This window comes from Sorex fumeus, unplaced genomic scaffold, assembly GCF_029834395.1.
Source record: "Sorex fumeus unplaced genomic scaffold, SorFum_2.1 ptg000063l, whole genome shotgun sequence".
Classification (NCBI taxonomy): Eukaryota; Metazoa; Chordata; class Mammalia; order Eulipotyphla; family Soricidae; genus Sorex; species Sorex fumeus.
This window is the reverse complement of record NW_026606120.1, coordinates 35,736,802-35,753,430: the sequence shown is the minus strand read 5'-3', so window position 1 is coordinate 35,753,430 and position 16,629 is coordinate 35,736,802. Positions and strand designations below refer to the sequence as shown.

General features: G+C 42.5%; 1 protein-coding gene across 4 annotated transcripts in view; it reads right to left on the bottom strand.

The window, feature by feature from the left end:
* Positions 1–16,629, bottom strand: part of ZNF148 (zinc finger protein 148) — a 139,303-nt gene that overhangs the window by 94,833 nt on the left and 27,841 nt on the right. For 2 of the 4 annotated variants that reach the window (XM_056127126.1, XM_056127127.1), the window contains exons 2-3: positions 6,519–6,601; positions 1,284–1,445 (exon numbers count right to left, since the gene is read on the bottom strand). The gene's annotated coding sequence lies outside the window, so the exon portion shown is untranslated. The remainder of the gene's footprint in view (positions 1–1,283; positions 1,446–6,518; positions 6,602–16,629) is intronic. The other 2 variants (XM_056127128.1, XM_056127129.1) reach the window with 1 other exon arrangement.

The following is a 16,629-nucleotide window of genomic DNA, read 5'->3' as shown; positions in this document are numbered from 1 at the left end:
TTTGCATTCGTGAACCATTCCACTGGGGTTTATATGGAGTCCAAGGGACCCAATCCAGATCTTTCTTGCAAAAGACAAGTACTATCATACCCGCTGTACTATCTCTCTCGCCCTTCTGATGAAGCTCATCAATCCTTAGAAATCTTACAATTGCAAATTTTCTAATATTCACAGATACCCCTTATTCCCCATAAAACTTTCTCCCCAAAAACTGACTTCAGCATGTAAAGTGCTATACATGACAACTTTTCAGTATCTATAATGCAAACCACAATGCCAAAAAGGGGTGGGGGTGGGGGAAAGGAGAGGACAAAGAGGAGAGAGGGAACAGGGAGAGAAGGGTACAGAGAGAGAGAGACAGAGACAGACAAAGAGGTGCCTACCACAGAGTCAGGCAGGCAGGCAGGCAGGCAGGGGGGGGACCTGGAGATATTGGTGGTGGGAAATGTACACTGGTGGAAGGAAGGGTGTAGGAACGTTGTATGACTGAAACCTAATCATGAAAAGCTTTTTATTTTGCTTTTTGGGTCACACCCGGCGACGCACAGGGGTTACTCCTGGCTCATGCACTCAGGAATTACTCCTGGTGGTGCTCAGGGGACCCTATGGGATGCTGGGAATCGAACCCGGGTCGGCCGTGTGCAAGGCAAACGCCCTCCCCGCTGTGCTATAGCACCAGCCCATGAACAGCTTGGTAAGGGTCTATCTCACAATGATTCAATAAAAAAGGGGAAAAGCAAAAAGACAATTTGAATTATTTCATCATGCACAAACAACAGTGACATGACAGTAACAATGATAGTAATAGTAAGTAATCTGGACAAGAGAAGAGTCCCAATCTAGAGCTGCTCCAGTATGTGATCCAAGATGCCAAGCTTTCCGTTTCAACGGTACGTCATAAGATGTGTCCCAAAAAGTGAAAACAAGGTCCATATTGATGACAAACTACAGTCACTACAAACCACATCAGAGAACTCAGATAAAAATTTAAGTAAACAAATTTCAAAATATTACATGCGAAGTCATATTTTAACTTTTAATTATGGAAAGTCCACAAATAATATTCTTAATAAAGCTGCGAAAATTATGCCAAGAACACATTTAAATTCTGAATTTGCAGAGTATAGTTACTTAAAAACCTGTCTATAGGGACGGAACAGCAGATTGAAGATAGCAGAAGGAAATCAATGAGCTTGAAGAGATGAGCGGAAATGAGCCAATCTGAAGAACAGAGAGCAATGAAAGGTCGAAGAAAATGGTCTGTGCAGTGGAGGTCAACTTACCAACATTCTTGGGGTCCCAGAGAGTGCAGGGAAGGTGCAGGGAAAAAAGTTTAACAAAATCAAAACTCCCCAAATTTTATTTTTTAAAATAAGTCAAATCTACAAATCTTACAAGTTCAATGAATCTGAAGTGTGATAAATACGAAGAACATCGGCATAAAACTGAAAAGCAAAAGCAAAGAGAAAAATATCACAAGCAAAAAAGAAAATATTTACTCTGCATGCACTGAGAATCATTAACCTAATTAACAGTTAAGTTTTAAACAGAAACACAAAGGTTAGAAGATAATAAATACATTTTTAAATGCCAAAGGTAAAATATATATTCAATATGCTGAAAGGGAAAAAAAAAATCAAGAAGACAGCAAAATTATCTTTTAGAAATAATGGTATAATAGATGGTCCAGGGCAGGGCTGTGGTGTGAAAAGGTAAACTTCCTACGTGGAAGGCCACATTTAAGCAGTGGCATCAAATACCCCTGACCAGTACTACCAAATGTAGATTTCACAGTAACAACCACCAAAGAATGGAAAGCATGATAGGCATGAAAGGACAAAGAGAATTCGGGGCCAGAGAGAGTATCATGGGGAAGGCACTTGCCTTGGCACTTGCCTTACGCGCAGCCGATCCAGGGCTAGTCCCCTGCATCCAGCCCAAAAGCAAAACAGAACAAACAAAAACGAACAAAGAAAAAAAGAAGAGAAAGCATAACAGAGTAACAATACTATTTTTTGACAGCAAAAGCCACCGAACAAGAAAAACTCACGGAAAGGAAAATAAATCTAACTCCAAGGGCCAAGGAGATAGCTTAGAGGCGGAAGCCAACACTTCGCCTGAAGACCTCGTGCAGGTGCCCTGAGCCCGGGTTCCAGTCCTAACTCCCACACAAGGAAGCTGGGAATGCCTGGAGGCACCATCAGTGTGCTCAAAACCCAACACCAATCAACCAAAATAACCAACAAGGAAAAAAGACCTGAAACAAGTCTTATGAAATGAACTCAACTATTCTAGACATTCCCTACCGTAACAGAATTAAATCAATTATCAGCCATACTGGACCCTGGAGAATCCTCAAGTGCTGTTAAGACAAACCCCGTGTTTCTAGAAAACCCCGATTCAAGTATTATTGAACCGCACAGGTGAAATAAGAAACTAACAAGAAATTCATAACTGAATGGATTAGCAACAAAATTTATGAGTTAAATTAGTTCCTATAAGAAAGATTTTTTTTTCAACTTTTACTAAGACACCATGATTCACTGTACGATGGCTCAGAAGATTCCGAGTATTTTAGAGTCACCACTAGAGCATCAGTCTCCCCCTCACTGCCCCCAGACACTCTAGCAACCCCTCTACGCAGCCCCACGGCCACTCTCGGGGGCTGCCACCACTGGCTGCCACTGGCGGGAGGACCCGGCGGGGTCGCTCCGTGGCCAGGGCTGTAAGTGCTCAGCACACAAACCAAGGGCACGGGGACAGCCTTGGGAAAGAAATTAAGTGTGCACTTAAAGAAGAGTTTCCAATCAGTAACGCAGCCTTATAAACTAGAAATATAAAAACTGGACCACAAAGCAAGTAGAAAAGAAAAGAAACAATAAAGATCAGAAATTAATAAAAAACAAAGGAGAAAATAAGAGGAAAAACTTGATTCATCTAGAGAGATTTGATACAATCAATGAGCCTTTTTTAGGTAGAATGTCAAAAGACAGAGAAAAATATACAAATTATCAAAATCAGAACCGACACCGTAAAAATTAAAAGCAAATTCATACCATCAAATGAGACCACTTTTATAAAATAGAAAAATTCCTAGAAAGACATCAATTATCAAAACTGAGCCTAGAGAAAATAGATCTAATATAACAAAATAACTGAATTAGTATTTTAAATCTTCCTATTAAAAAAAGAAAATGGCTTTATTAATGAAATACACAGATCTCTTTTGGTTTGTGGGCCACACCTGGTGGTACTCAGGGCTTACATTCAACTCTGCACTCAAGGATTTCTCCCAGAGAGCTCTGAAGACTGTATGGGCTGCCAGGAACTGAAGTGCTACATCGAGGCAAGCGCCCCACCTCTATACCAACACTCTGGGCTCTCAATTAAATATTTAAATAACTACCATACCTTCACAAACTTTCACAAAACAAAGACAGAAGCCACATTTTGTAATTAAATTGATAAATTCGGATATAATTTGATACAAGTCAAAAATATAAAATCTATCCACATATATGTCTCCTAAATATTTTTACAATAGTTCACCATAAAAACAACAGGCCATGATGTATCTAGTGGTACAGTACAGAAATTATATTCACGAAATCTGGGTTCAATTCCCTGGCACCATATACAAAAAAGTCACAATCATGAACAATTTTGTAATGCTCTCACGGTAAGTCAATTTAAAAAATTTTTAAATGTATGTGTATATGTAAAAAAAAGGGGGGGAACACACACATACATACACACACACACACACAGGGAGACCATCTACAAAAACCTACCAATGTTAACAAGCAATACTACTGACTGCTTTCCTGCTAAGATCCCAATGTCTGTTTTCTATTCAATGCTATATAAGGGCTCTCACTAGTGAAACGACAACAGGTGAGAACAGATCAGATCATATTAGATAAAGCAAGCAACTAAACAGAACTAGTATATTTACAGCAGAAGAAATGAAACTATTTTTATTTTTTCAATCTTGCAAAAATTTCCCCCTCATGAATCCATAAAACAGGAGTTAAACCATGCCACACAAGATTAGATAAATAAACCTCAATCAATTATACTTCTATAGCAAAATGACAGATTGCATATCTTTTCAAAAATCTGACCAGGGGCTAGAGAGACCACACTGGCATTAAGGCACTGGCCTTGCAAGCAGCCGACTCTGGTTCCATCCCCTGTACCACCAGAAGTAACCCCTGAACAGAGACAGGTGTAAGCCCTGGGATAGCCCCCAAAGAGAAATTAAAAATCCGAACTAACTCACATCACATCTTCTACCTTAATTCTGAGCAGTTTCAATTTTTTCTTCAAGTAAATCACTCCCAAGAATTTTAACTTTATAACTGTTATAGTTAATATACTAATATCAATCATTTGTATAAAACTTTATGTAGAGACCAGAGCTGCTACAGGGATTATGGTCCTTGCCTTGCTTGCAGCCGAGTCCAATTTGATCCCTGGCATCAGTGGTGCCCTGTGTATCACCATGGAAGCCCCCAAGCACCGCTCGGGTCACCCAGGTGGTCTCCTGCATCGCAGGCCTGGCCCAAGCTGCATCAGATCTTCACACTGAGCCACTAGCAGCCTGTTCAATGAACTTCCATAAGGAATCTGCAGGCACTGAGCACTTGGAGAACCCTCAGGATACCAAAATAGAAACTTATGTATGTTAAGTTTACAGGCAATTCCTTTGCTAAATCCTTTTATAGAGATAGGTAGATGAACAAAACTGAATTCAGACACACGTCATCACGGGAATTCAGTGTGTGAGAAGCCGCATTTTGAGTATGGGCCGTACTGAACACGGGCCAGAAAAGAAATGCATCATAGGAATGGGACAACTGTCTAACGAGACCAATACCGATCTCTAAATACAGTGCTCAGATCAAATACATTCAATATACATCAAACTTTTAATAATTTAAGCTACGAAAATAGTTACCCTTATAATGCTTTTAAGTACAACAGTTTCACAGGATCCGAAACTATCAAATATGAAAATACAACAATTTTATGTCACTAAAATAAACTTTTACATGTCATCCAGCAATGTTCTGATAGGAAGTCCCATCACTACTGAAAATTCCATTTTGTTGTAGAGGGATGGGGTTGAGAGTCGTGACCCACAGTGCTGGGTAGCTGAGGAGACTTCTCTGGCTCAGTGCTCAGGGGACACACATAGCAAAGCCATGCAGGAGCCATGCAGGGCCAGGAATCGAACCTAAAGCTGCCACATGCCAAGCATGCACTCCAGCATGCTGCGCTGCCTCCCAGGCCCTGGTGAAGAGCTTTAAGACTGGCACGAAGCCCTACCTCACCCCCAGCAAAGTAAGAAAAAGGCCACCAATTTAAGAATTTAAAATTCTACAAGGCAAAGCTAGAACACAAAAGTAAACTAAAAGTGAGTGATAATAACTGGCCTAACAATGACAGGAATGTGTTCAACGTATTACAGTGACATATAAGGCCAACAACGAGGGAAATACACAAATTCATTGTAACAAAATTCTGAGTACTAAACAAAAAACTAACAATAAACCTGACACTAGTTAGTTGTGTCAAAGAAATAAAGAGATTACCATTTTCCCAGACAACTGACATGGAGTAATCCTTTAAAAAATTCATCCACAAAACTATTAAGTGTACATAACATTTTGTCATATAAATCCTTCCCTAGAATTTTTTATGCACATATATTTTTAAATATGTGCAAAGACAAAAGAAAGAACATTCACTAAACTACCACTTACAATAGCACCAAAATTGCTAAATATCTACAGTTTACAAAATACCTAATATCATATTCAAATGTTGATTATATAAGCCAATAGTGGGAGAAATGCTCAAATTCACTCAGTGAATATAATTTACAGTAAAATATGAAATGAGGACAAAGAACAAGATTAACAATAAAAGAGACAGAATACTGAAAAAATTAGTGTTCATTTGTACCAAACATATAAACACATATATGCAAAGGCTTGAGGAACACATAATGTCTGAAAGAATAAACATTCACACACTAATGTTAACAGTAAATGAGAATGGGCATATTTAAATGCCATTTTTAAAAGCCCTTTTTGAAGCTGAATAAAATTTTCTACTGATTAAGTATGTTCTTCTTATAAGATATTTGATTAAGGAGTGAGAAATGCTAAACATGACAATCACTAGCAAATAGAAGGAAATCTCAAAATATAGCCAATAAATTTTTAGTATTTTCGCCTGTTCATTTCCGAATCCTCAAAGTTAACAAGGAACTTGAGGAAATTTATGTTCATTAATAATTGTATAAGACTACCACTAACAGATGTAAATATTCAAGAACTGTTAAATATATAATTTTCTTTACACACCATGCACCAATAAAAAACAAAACAGAAGAGGATCATCGGTTTTCCTAAAATAAGGGAACTAAAACAGAAAAATGACCATTGGTAAATGCCAAGTACTACCAAAGAGGTAAAAATTAAAGACTGCTTAATACAATACTGGATTACCTCTATATAATATGTCAGACAAACATCCATCCCGACAGATCATGTGGCTGAATTTCGAAGCAGCTTACTTCTCTTCTTCCGCCCTACCAAAAAAAAAAAAAAAGATACAAATTAACCCCAAAAGACTCAGGATTAGACATAACTTTAAAATCAGGTAATGTAATTTCTCTAAATGTACTAAATACAAGCAGTACTTTTCCATGGTTGACTTTGTTTAATTAAGATTAGCAACACGTAACACCTAGTACAATTGTAAAACCCCATTAGTGCTAAATTATCACAAAATAAGAAATGACCCGGGAACCAGGAAACTGAGGCCAGTGGGTTGCTAAGCATCACCATCCTGCCTCTAGGTCAGGGTTCACCCCACTCACAAAGACACGAGGCCGTACATTTCTTCACTTCCCTGTAACTCACTATGAAAATACAAAGAAACTTTAACAGTAGTCACCGAACCACAAAAAAAAAAGAAAAACCCAAGAAACAACTCTGACTGAAAAGGAACAGAACCCCACCAGGCTTACTGAGTGACAACGGTAGCCTAGAAGACTCAACTGGTAATAATGAACTGCTATCAAAAACATTTTTCAGATCTCAAAAATAAAGATCAATAAACAGGGAGAGAGAGAGAACCTTAAAAACCAAATCAGAAGTGAAAGAGGAGACATCATAACAGACACCATAGATATTCAAGAGATTACTTTGAAAAACTTTATGCCATGAAATGAGAAAATCTAAAAGGAAATGATAAACTTCCGGACTCCTATAACTTTCCAAGGCTAAACCCCAAGAACCTAAGAGACCTATCACTATAGAGAAAACTGAAATGGTGATCAAGAAGTTTCCCAAAAACAAAAGCCAAGGCCCAGATGGATTCACTAGCGAATTCTTTCAAACCTTTAAAGAGAGGACCTACGGCCAATCCTTTTCAGGCTCTTCCAGGAAACTGAAGAACAGAAACATGCCAAAATAGTTTCCACGAAGCAGACATCATCCTGATACAAAAAGCAGACAGAGACACCACCAAAAAAGAGAATCATAGGCCAATACTCTTATGAACGCAAATGCAAAGATCCTCCACAAAATATAAGCACACTGGATGCAACAATTCATCAAAAAAATCGTACACCATGACATGTAGGATTTGTCACGGGGATGCGAGTCCCTCTGTGCTGCAGCCCAGAAGCCACACCCACGCCCATGCCCACAGCACTGCTCCACAACTCATCTCTGCAGTGACGCTGAACGCACAACTCCTGGTCCACCGGTTTTTAGGCTGGGAAACCTGGGGCTCTCCTGGTATAGAGATGGACAGCCCTCCTCCACCCCCCCACACCCGGCAACTACCCAGAGCCCCAGCAGCCACACCCACACCAGAGAGGCCCTGCCACACAAGGACAGCCCAGGTTTCCAGGTTCAAGCCTCACCTCAAGAAAGATGCAAGCCAAGCCGCTGAACTCACCATATGGCTCCACAGATCCCGAAGTTTCTGCAGTGCACAGCTGCACAAGACGCTTCTGAACTCCACCACCCTAACAGCCTAGCAGGAGCACACCACATAAGGTGGGAAAGCAGCTGAGAAGCCAACCAAGCGTGGGAACCACCAACAAACTTCAGACAAGGGCTTTAGTGGCCCCACTGTGAGACATCACAACTTTCCAAACTTTCTTCTACTTACGTAATTTTTGGTAATTCCTTTGGCATTTCATTGTAACAAGCACACAGAACAAATGATTTTGTGCCTGATGAGGGGGCAGGACTGAGGGCAGGTGGGACCCTGGGGACTAGGATGGAGGAAGGTCACACTAGTGGGGCTGGCGTCAGAACACTGGATATCTGAATATGAATGACTTTGCAAACCACAGTATTTAAAGCTTTGTAAAACAAAGGGGAAACCCAAAATAATGGAGCATGTTAATTTCAGTTATACAGTCTTATCAAGGAACTACAAGTATAGCCTTTCTGACAATTCAATGCTTTCTAGTCCTTAAGCATGTGAAAAAAATCTATTTTGAAATAATTTACTTGTACTAAGCTCTTTTTTGGAACCCAAGTTCAAAGCACCTGTGAACCATTCTCCTCAATTATGCCAAACTATCTTTAAATATCCAGTACTATAGCAATAGTGAAAAAAGGAACAAAGAGTCACAGAACTACATTTACGTACAGAACTACAGTCACAGAACTACACACAAAAACGGGTAAAATAAAACTTTCTGTACCACTCTGTTATTCTGTTCCTGTTTTCAAAACCAGAATTTCTAACACTGCTACAGAAAGAATGCTGTAAAGGTACAGCAGAGTTCATACTAGAAGCAAAACGATCTTGAAATTATAGGTTTTACATAAGTTTTTGTAGAAGTCAATTGGGTACTGTAGTTCACAACCAGGACACTTGTGTACGTCTTCACATGTGTTAATACATACAGACTGGACAAATCTTTTTGAAAGTGTAATTTTCTGTTGCAAACATTTTCACCAAAGTCACTGAGTCATTTCTTATTGAAACCCTAATTAAGGCTGTCATACAAATGTACCTAATGTTAAAAGGAAAAGGAAAAACGATGAAGCATGAACAAAAGGAACTCCTCGTTCCCCCCAGCACCCCAAAGTCTAAAATTCATACGCAAGAATTCTGGAATACTTATCCCATCACCTTTCCTTTTCCACGGACATACAAGAGTTTGCCTAGCAGTATTTCTAGGATTCTGCCAGTATTAACTCACGCCTGGGTAGTGGAGGTAGTGGAGGTAGTGGAGGCAGTGGAGGAAGTGGAGGAAGTGGAGGTCACTGAAGCCCTAGCCAATGAGGATCCTCCGTGAGCTCTATTACGGATTCACTACCAGGATCTCACCATTCTACAAAGAAGTGATCATGTCAAGAGAGGGGTTCGGCAGGGTGATACCATTTCACCGAAACTCTTCAGTGCCAACCTCAAGAACGTCATGCGATGACTGGAATGGGAAGGAATGGGAGTGAAGATAGACGGTTGGCAACTACACCACCTCCGCTTTGCTGATGACATCATTCTAATAACACCAAACATTAGCCAAGTGGCACAAATGCTGGCTGACTTTGACCGTGAGTGTGGAAAGGTCGGATTCCAGCTGAATCTCACGAAGACAATGTTTATGAGAAACAGTCTCGTTCCTGACATTCCATTCGCTCTCAATGGAACGACCATCCCCAAATGCAACAGTTATGTGTACCTAGGTAGGTCAAGAAGTCAACATGACGAATGACCTTGCACCTGAGTTGCACAGGAGTAAGAGAGGGGCTTGGAACGCCTTCAAGAGCGTCTAAGAAATAGCTAAGAGGACCAAGAACCTCCGGCTCAGGGCACATCTCTTCGATTCCACTGTTCTTCCTGCATTAACATACGCCTCACAGACCTGGGCCCTATGCAAACAGGATGAGAAGGCTATTCGGGTCTCCCAAAGAGGAATCGAAAGAGCTATGCTTGGAATATCACGTTTCACTCAAATGAGAGAAAGAATCCGGAGTTCCAACCTCCTCAACAGTCAGTCAAGAATCAGGGACGCTGTCTCGTTTGCCAAGGCATCAAAAATCAGACGGGCTGCCAAAAAGAAAAAAAAAAAAAAAAAGAGGGGCTGGAGCCATAGCACAGCAGGTAGGGCGTTTGCCTTGCACACGGCCGACCCAGATTCGATTCCCAGCATCACATATGGTCCCCTGAGCACCGCCAGGAGTAATTCCTGAGTGCATGAACCAGGAGTAACCCCTGTGCATCGCCAGGTGTAACCCAAAAAGAAAAAAATCAGATGGACTGGACACGTAATGAGATTTGGAGACAACCGCTGGACTAGAGCTGTTACTGACTGGATTCTACGGGATGTCAAAAGACCGAGTGGCTGCCCACCTACAAGATGGTCAAACTTCTTCGTCAAGACCCTGAACCAATCTCAGTTTGAGGCTCTTCGTGTTCCTAGAACGAACAGATGCCATTGGGCTATACTAGCACGCGACAGGGAAGAATGGAGACGTTACTGGTGCCCACTCGAGCAAATCGATGATTAACAGCAAGTCAAGTGATTAACTCACGCCAAACAAGAAAATGAAGATAAGTAACTTCCTAAAGGTTTTTTACAAGTCTACTACTAAGCTGCAGAAACCAAGAACGTTCAGTGTACTTGCTGCCCAGCTGGCGACCCGCAGCACCTGTCGTCTGTCAGCCTGCTGCTCCCTGGCTCTCTCGATGCTCGGGAGCCTGTGCGCTGATTCCCCAGGCCTGAAGCACCCTGCCCCTACCTAGCCTTGCTCACGGCTCGGTTTCCTATCTGCTTTGTACTCTGCTCAGCCATCTTGTTCTTGAGTTTTCTGCCACATCCTTTAAAATCATGGCCTAATCTGATACATGTTTAATCCTTTTCTAAGCCACTATAAATTATGCATAATATTTATAAGTTTGGGGTCTAGGGTGATAGTACAGCAAGTAGGGCTTTTGCCGTGCACATGGCCTACGCAGGTGCAATCCCTCACACCCCGACAGTCCCCTTAGCACTGCCAGGGGACCATAGAGATCCCAGAGTAACCCCTGAGCATCACCAAGTATGGCCCAAACACCAAAAACATAAATACTAAGTTTGAGCACTATGTTGAAAAAAATACTTATGTTTCACATTTACAGTTTTCAAATATTTAAATTCTTAAGTTTCTGTTTCTCAAAACAGATACACTTCTCCAATGCAGAGATGTCTTGGTGTATTCACTGATATCTCAAGTGTCTGAAGCAGTGCCATGACATAACAGAAACCTACTGATTTTTTTCATTGAAGCACCATCGATTACAAAACTACAAAGATATTTTTGAGTTTCAGGTGTCAAGAGCGTCCCGTTTCCCTCCCTCTGTGGCAGGCGCTGATCCTTCCCTAACTCCACCCCGGCTCCTTCAGCACGCTCCCAATTCAGGACCATCTCCTGCTCTTCACCTCTATCGACTTGAGGGCTTTTGCATTCCCCAACAAAGTTTCTTTCTATCTCACATATGGGAGATGATTCTGAGTCTGTTTCTCTTCCTCTGACTGATTTTATTCAACATGATACGCTCCAGACCCATCCAGATTTGCAGCAAACTGCAGGACTTTCTCTCCCCAGCAGTGTATAAGTATATACGTGCGATAGTTATTTTATCCAGTCATCTGTTCACGGGCATTTGTTCTGTTTCCATGTTGTGGCTATTATGCAGTGCTGCAGTGAACACACGCGTGCAGATGCCTTTCCTGCGCTGTGCTGGGGGCCCTTCGGGTACATTCTCATGAGTGGAACTGCTGGGCCATATGGAAGCTTAACTCCTAAATTTTTGAGGAATGTCCATATTCTATTCCAAAAGGCCGTGACCAGTCAACATTCTTTCTCATCAGTAATGAATGAGGGTCCTTTTTCCACACATCATCCTCACCAACATGGGTTGATTTTGTTCTTTTTAACAAGTGCCATCCACCATATAAACTCACTAACAGACATGACCCAGAGACTCACAAATAAATCTCAGAAGAGAGCCACAAGCTGCAGAGAAGCCGCCAGACCCCGCACCAGGTTGAGTCGCATTTCAATCTTCATATGCTCGGGACCAGCCTCAAACATGAGAATGAATCTGCTGAAAAACCCATAGGCTGGATTTTGACCAAAGTCTCCAGGCTCTCAAGAATCAGTAATGGGCAACCCCCATCTTCCTGTTCTTCCCGGAGCCTGGCAGTAACGCTCTACAAGCTCACTAACAGCCATGACCGAGAGACTCACAAATAAGACCTCGGAAGGGAGCCCTAAGCTGCAGAGATGCAGCCAGACCCCAAAGTATCACCCAGCTCTATCATCCTAGTTAAAATTTTAGAATTCTGGAGCACGTGGTCACATTTGCAGCTGCGCAGCATCTCATTCTCTAAGCCACTGATGTACCAGGAGCAGCACCACCGTATTTGATGGGGAGTAAATGAGAGGGCAACCTATCTCGAGATATATATATATTAGCACACAAGGCTCAACCTATAGCAACGTGTTAGCACTCTCTTATACAAGAGCTTAATGTCTCCGGGGTGAGATACAACAATCTTCACACACTTCCCTCGAAGGAGATGTTTATGGACCAATTCTAGTTGAATACTCAGCAAAACAAGATAAATTATATAGGATCTGTCTTTGGGGCAGGCTTGGGTGGTGGTGGTGGTGGTGGTGGTGGGAAAATTGGAAATATTAGTGCTGGGACGATGTAATGGTGGGGGAATTGGTGTTGAAATATTGAATGTAATAAATTGCTCGAGCGTTGATCATCAATTTGCCCGAGCGGGCCCAGTAACGTCTCCATTGGAGACTTTGTTGTTACTTGTCTGGCATATCGAATACGTCACGGGGAGCTTGCCAGGCTCTGCCGTGCAGGCGAGATACTCTCGGTAGCTTGCCGGGCTCTCCGAGAGGGGCGGAGGAATCGAACTCGGCTCGGCCACATTGGTCACTTTCAAGGCAAACACCCTACCCGCTGTGCTAGCCCTCCAGCCCAAACTATTTAATATAATTTGCCTTGAAAGCGGCCAACATGGCCGACCCGAGTTCGATTCCTCCGACCCTCTCGGAGAGCCCGGCAAGCTACCGAGAGTATCTCGCCCGCACGGCAGGGCCTGGCAAGCTCCCCGTGACGTATTCGATATGCCAAACACAGTAACAACAAAGTCTCCAATGGAGACGTTACTGGGCCCGCTCGAGCAAATCGACGATCAACGGGAGAACAGTGACAGTGACAGGTCTGGTATCAAGGTCTTTAATCCATTTTGAATTAACTTTTATGCACGGCATTGGAAAGAGGTCTGAGTTCATTTTCTTGCATGTGCCAAACCAGTTTTCCCAGCACCACTTGTTGAATGAAGAAGCTTTTCTTGTTCCACTTATTTTTTGCTTCTTTGTCGAAGATAACTGATCATATACCTGAAGGTCTGTCTCTGGGTTTTCTATGCTAGTCCGCTGGTTAGAGAGCCTGTCTTTATTCTAGTACCAGTTTTAGTTTCTACCACTTTGTAGTATAGTTTGAAGTTGAGGAAAGCGATGCCTCCCATCTTCTTTGTCTCAAGGACTGTTTTAGCAATTTGGATGGGGGTGGGAATTATTCCTGTAACGATTAAATAAAGCTGAGGTGCTAGAGAGAGAGTACAGCAGAAAGGGCGTTTGCCTTGCATGCAGGCAGTTGGGTTCAATCCGAGCATTTCATATGATCCCCTAAAGGCCCACCAGGAGTGATCCTTAAGCACGGAGCCAGGAGTAAGCCCTGAAAACCATCAAGTGTGAACCAAAAACCAAATGAAGTTGAGATTAAAAAAAAAGAAGAAAACACACACACAGGCTCCAGAAGCTTAACTACCACAGAAATCTTTCTCTCTCATTCAACACCCCAATTGGCCCAAGTATAGAATCATGAGAAATAAGACTCAAGGCGCCTCGGGAAGTGCCATCCCCCGTGGAAAGAAGCCAGCATTCTGGGTCATATTCAGGGTGTGTGGGGGCGCGTGCGACGGCAGGGGCCTCACTGCGAGTGCAGACTCCGCTGGGCTGCTCCAGTCACTTCGACCCAGGGATATTGTAACAGAATCCTGAAACAGTCCCTAAAAATATTTTGAAGAGCATAATAAGAGACACAGACTACTTACAAATCCACTGCAAACCCCACACTTCCAGGCCAAGTTATTAGCTCAGTGGCAGCACACAGTGGGAGCTCTGCGCCTGATCACTGGCACCAAACTTTTGTTATTTCAATATATCCATCATACCTCAAAATTCTTTACTTCCGGTTGTAATTCTGGAAAAACCATCCACTGATAAAGAACAGAGGCCTGAGTCACCAACACGTATCTCTGGGGGAGTGTGCGGCGGCTGCCTCCCAAGTGACCTGTGTTCCTCTCCTCAGGTGGGAGGTCTGAGGAGGTGCCCACAGACCCCGCTGGGGATGCCGGGTGCCTGCAGAAGGCTGGGGCGAGACGTCCTCCTCGACCCCCGTATCATGGCTCTCTACCTCCACCACGATTAATTTCATAAACCTCAGTTTTAATTGTCACTGAAATATATACGCTAAAAAAAATTAACCGTTTCTCCATCCATAATCACTGCCCATAAAAATGGCTGATGTTCTTGAACATAAGCGAAGGGGACAGGCGATGCTCAGAGGGCTCGAGTCACACTGCATGTGGGGCCTCAATCCCTGGCACCACACGGTCCCCAAGCACCAGGCCGGAGTGATCCCACAGCAGCACCAGTTGCGGCCCAAAACCACCACGCTGAAGAAACATGCGTCCAATCCTTTGTCCTCTTTCAGGGGAGTAAGGCAAGTGCACACACGCGCACGCAAACGCAGACGACCTTGGCTCCATCTGCGCTACCAGCCAGAGTTCCTGAGCCCTGACAAGTGTGCCCCCCCCAAAGAAAAGGAAAGTCAAAACGAAATAAATCCTTTATCACCTTTTAACCAGATCATAGAGTAATTAGTAGAGTTGTACTTTTACATTAACGAAAAAAAATGCTTGCTCCAGGAAAGATGTTTCCATGAATACAGCTAGAAAAAGTAACAAAGATGCATGTTGTTGTTTTCCTGCTTTGAAAATTAGTTATTAGATATATCTAAATAATCATTTTACAGGAATACTTTTCACGACCAAATCTCTCTCAACTAGGAATTAGAGTCCAATCATCCAAGAAAATAACCCACCGCAACTTTCACACTTCTACTCTCATCAAAATCTTACAAACTCACAACTACTGTAGTGAGGATTAACCAAAGTAAATTTAAAAGCCACCAAATGAAGATTTTACACTGATTCTTGACCTGGTCTCCTGACCAGCAAACATGGCAAATAATTTGCCATGTTACATTAGAAAACAAACAAGTACGCATTTTTATAAACTCCTCAGATGTATAAAGTGACACAGAGACACAACTATCCTTCAGACCTTTGGGCGAGAGCAACAGTCCAAGAGACAGGTGCTTGCCTTGCAAGTGGCTGACCCAGCTCAATCCCCCGCGCCACATGCAGTCCCTGGAGCCCCGCCAGAAGTAAATCCTGAGTGCGGAGCCAGGAGGAAGCCCGGAGCACTGCCAACTTTGGCCCCAAACCAAACCAAAACATCCAAGCCACCTACTTAGGGAAGCTGTTTCCCAAAACTAACCCCCTCACAGGTGGAGAAAATAAAGTGCTTCACATGTCACATTTTGATGACCCCCTCCAACTGCTACACCGGGAGATATATTTTTGTCTCCATTCTGGACCTATGTGTTAAGGTAAGGGCTTTGTCCAAATCCTTTGCTCCCAATAATTATAAGCCTATCCAAACACGGATAGCACTTCAGGAAAGTTAGAATAGATTTAGCTACTCTTAGCAATATTCTGAGAGTCAAAGTGTAAGCTCTCTGTGGAAAAGGCGTAATGTCAAAATATTAGTAAAAATCAAAGATAACAAGAAGTAGGTATATCTGCTACTTCTAACATACAATATACATAATCTCACTTTGAAACCTCCACGTTGCCCATAAGTAGTCAACTAATTTTCTGACAGGTTTCACCTTAACAGCACAGTGCATCATTCTTCCGTACTCATCTACAGCAGCTCCTGCCCACAGTGACACTGGACACGAGACAAAATGTAACGGTAAGTCTACACACAGAAGAAATGATTTTGAATCTGCCTTGCCATCAGTTCAGAGAAACCTCAAGAAGGGACTGCAAAAAATCCAAATGAGTTCTCCATTACTGTAGAACACTTAACTATAGACCAACAACCAAGTATGAATATTTCATGAAATGTTTGTGAAATAATATTTTTGGCTTTAAAATGGAAGCTGATTCAGTGAGTTAACTCATTTCAACACTCTAGTTTAGACTAACGGAGAATGGACTTCTTATTTGGAGTCAACTTATTCAAAACCTACAGAATACCATAGGATGGGGCAGGAGGGGACAGAGGTGCCAGGGACCCTGGGGCCACTCCTGCAAGACCAAAGGATTGTAGGGCTGCCAGCTCCACACCAAGGCCCAGCCCATCATTGCCGGAGGTCACCAAACGCGTACCCTACTGTGCTCAGGGGCCACTGCTGGGGGACCAAGTGACACCAGGCAGC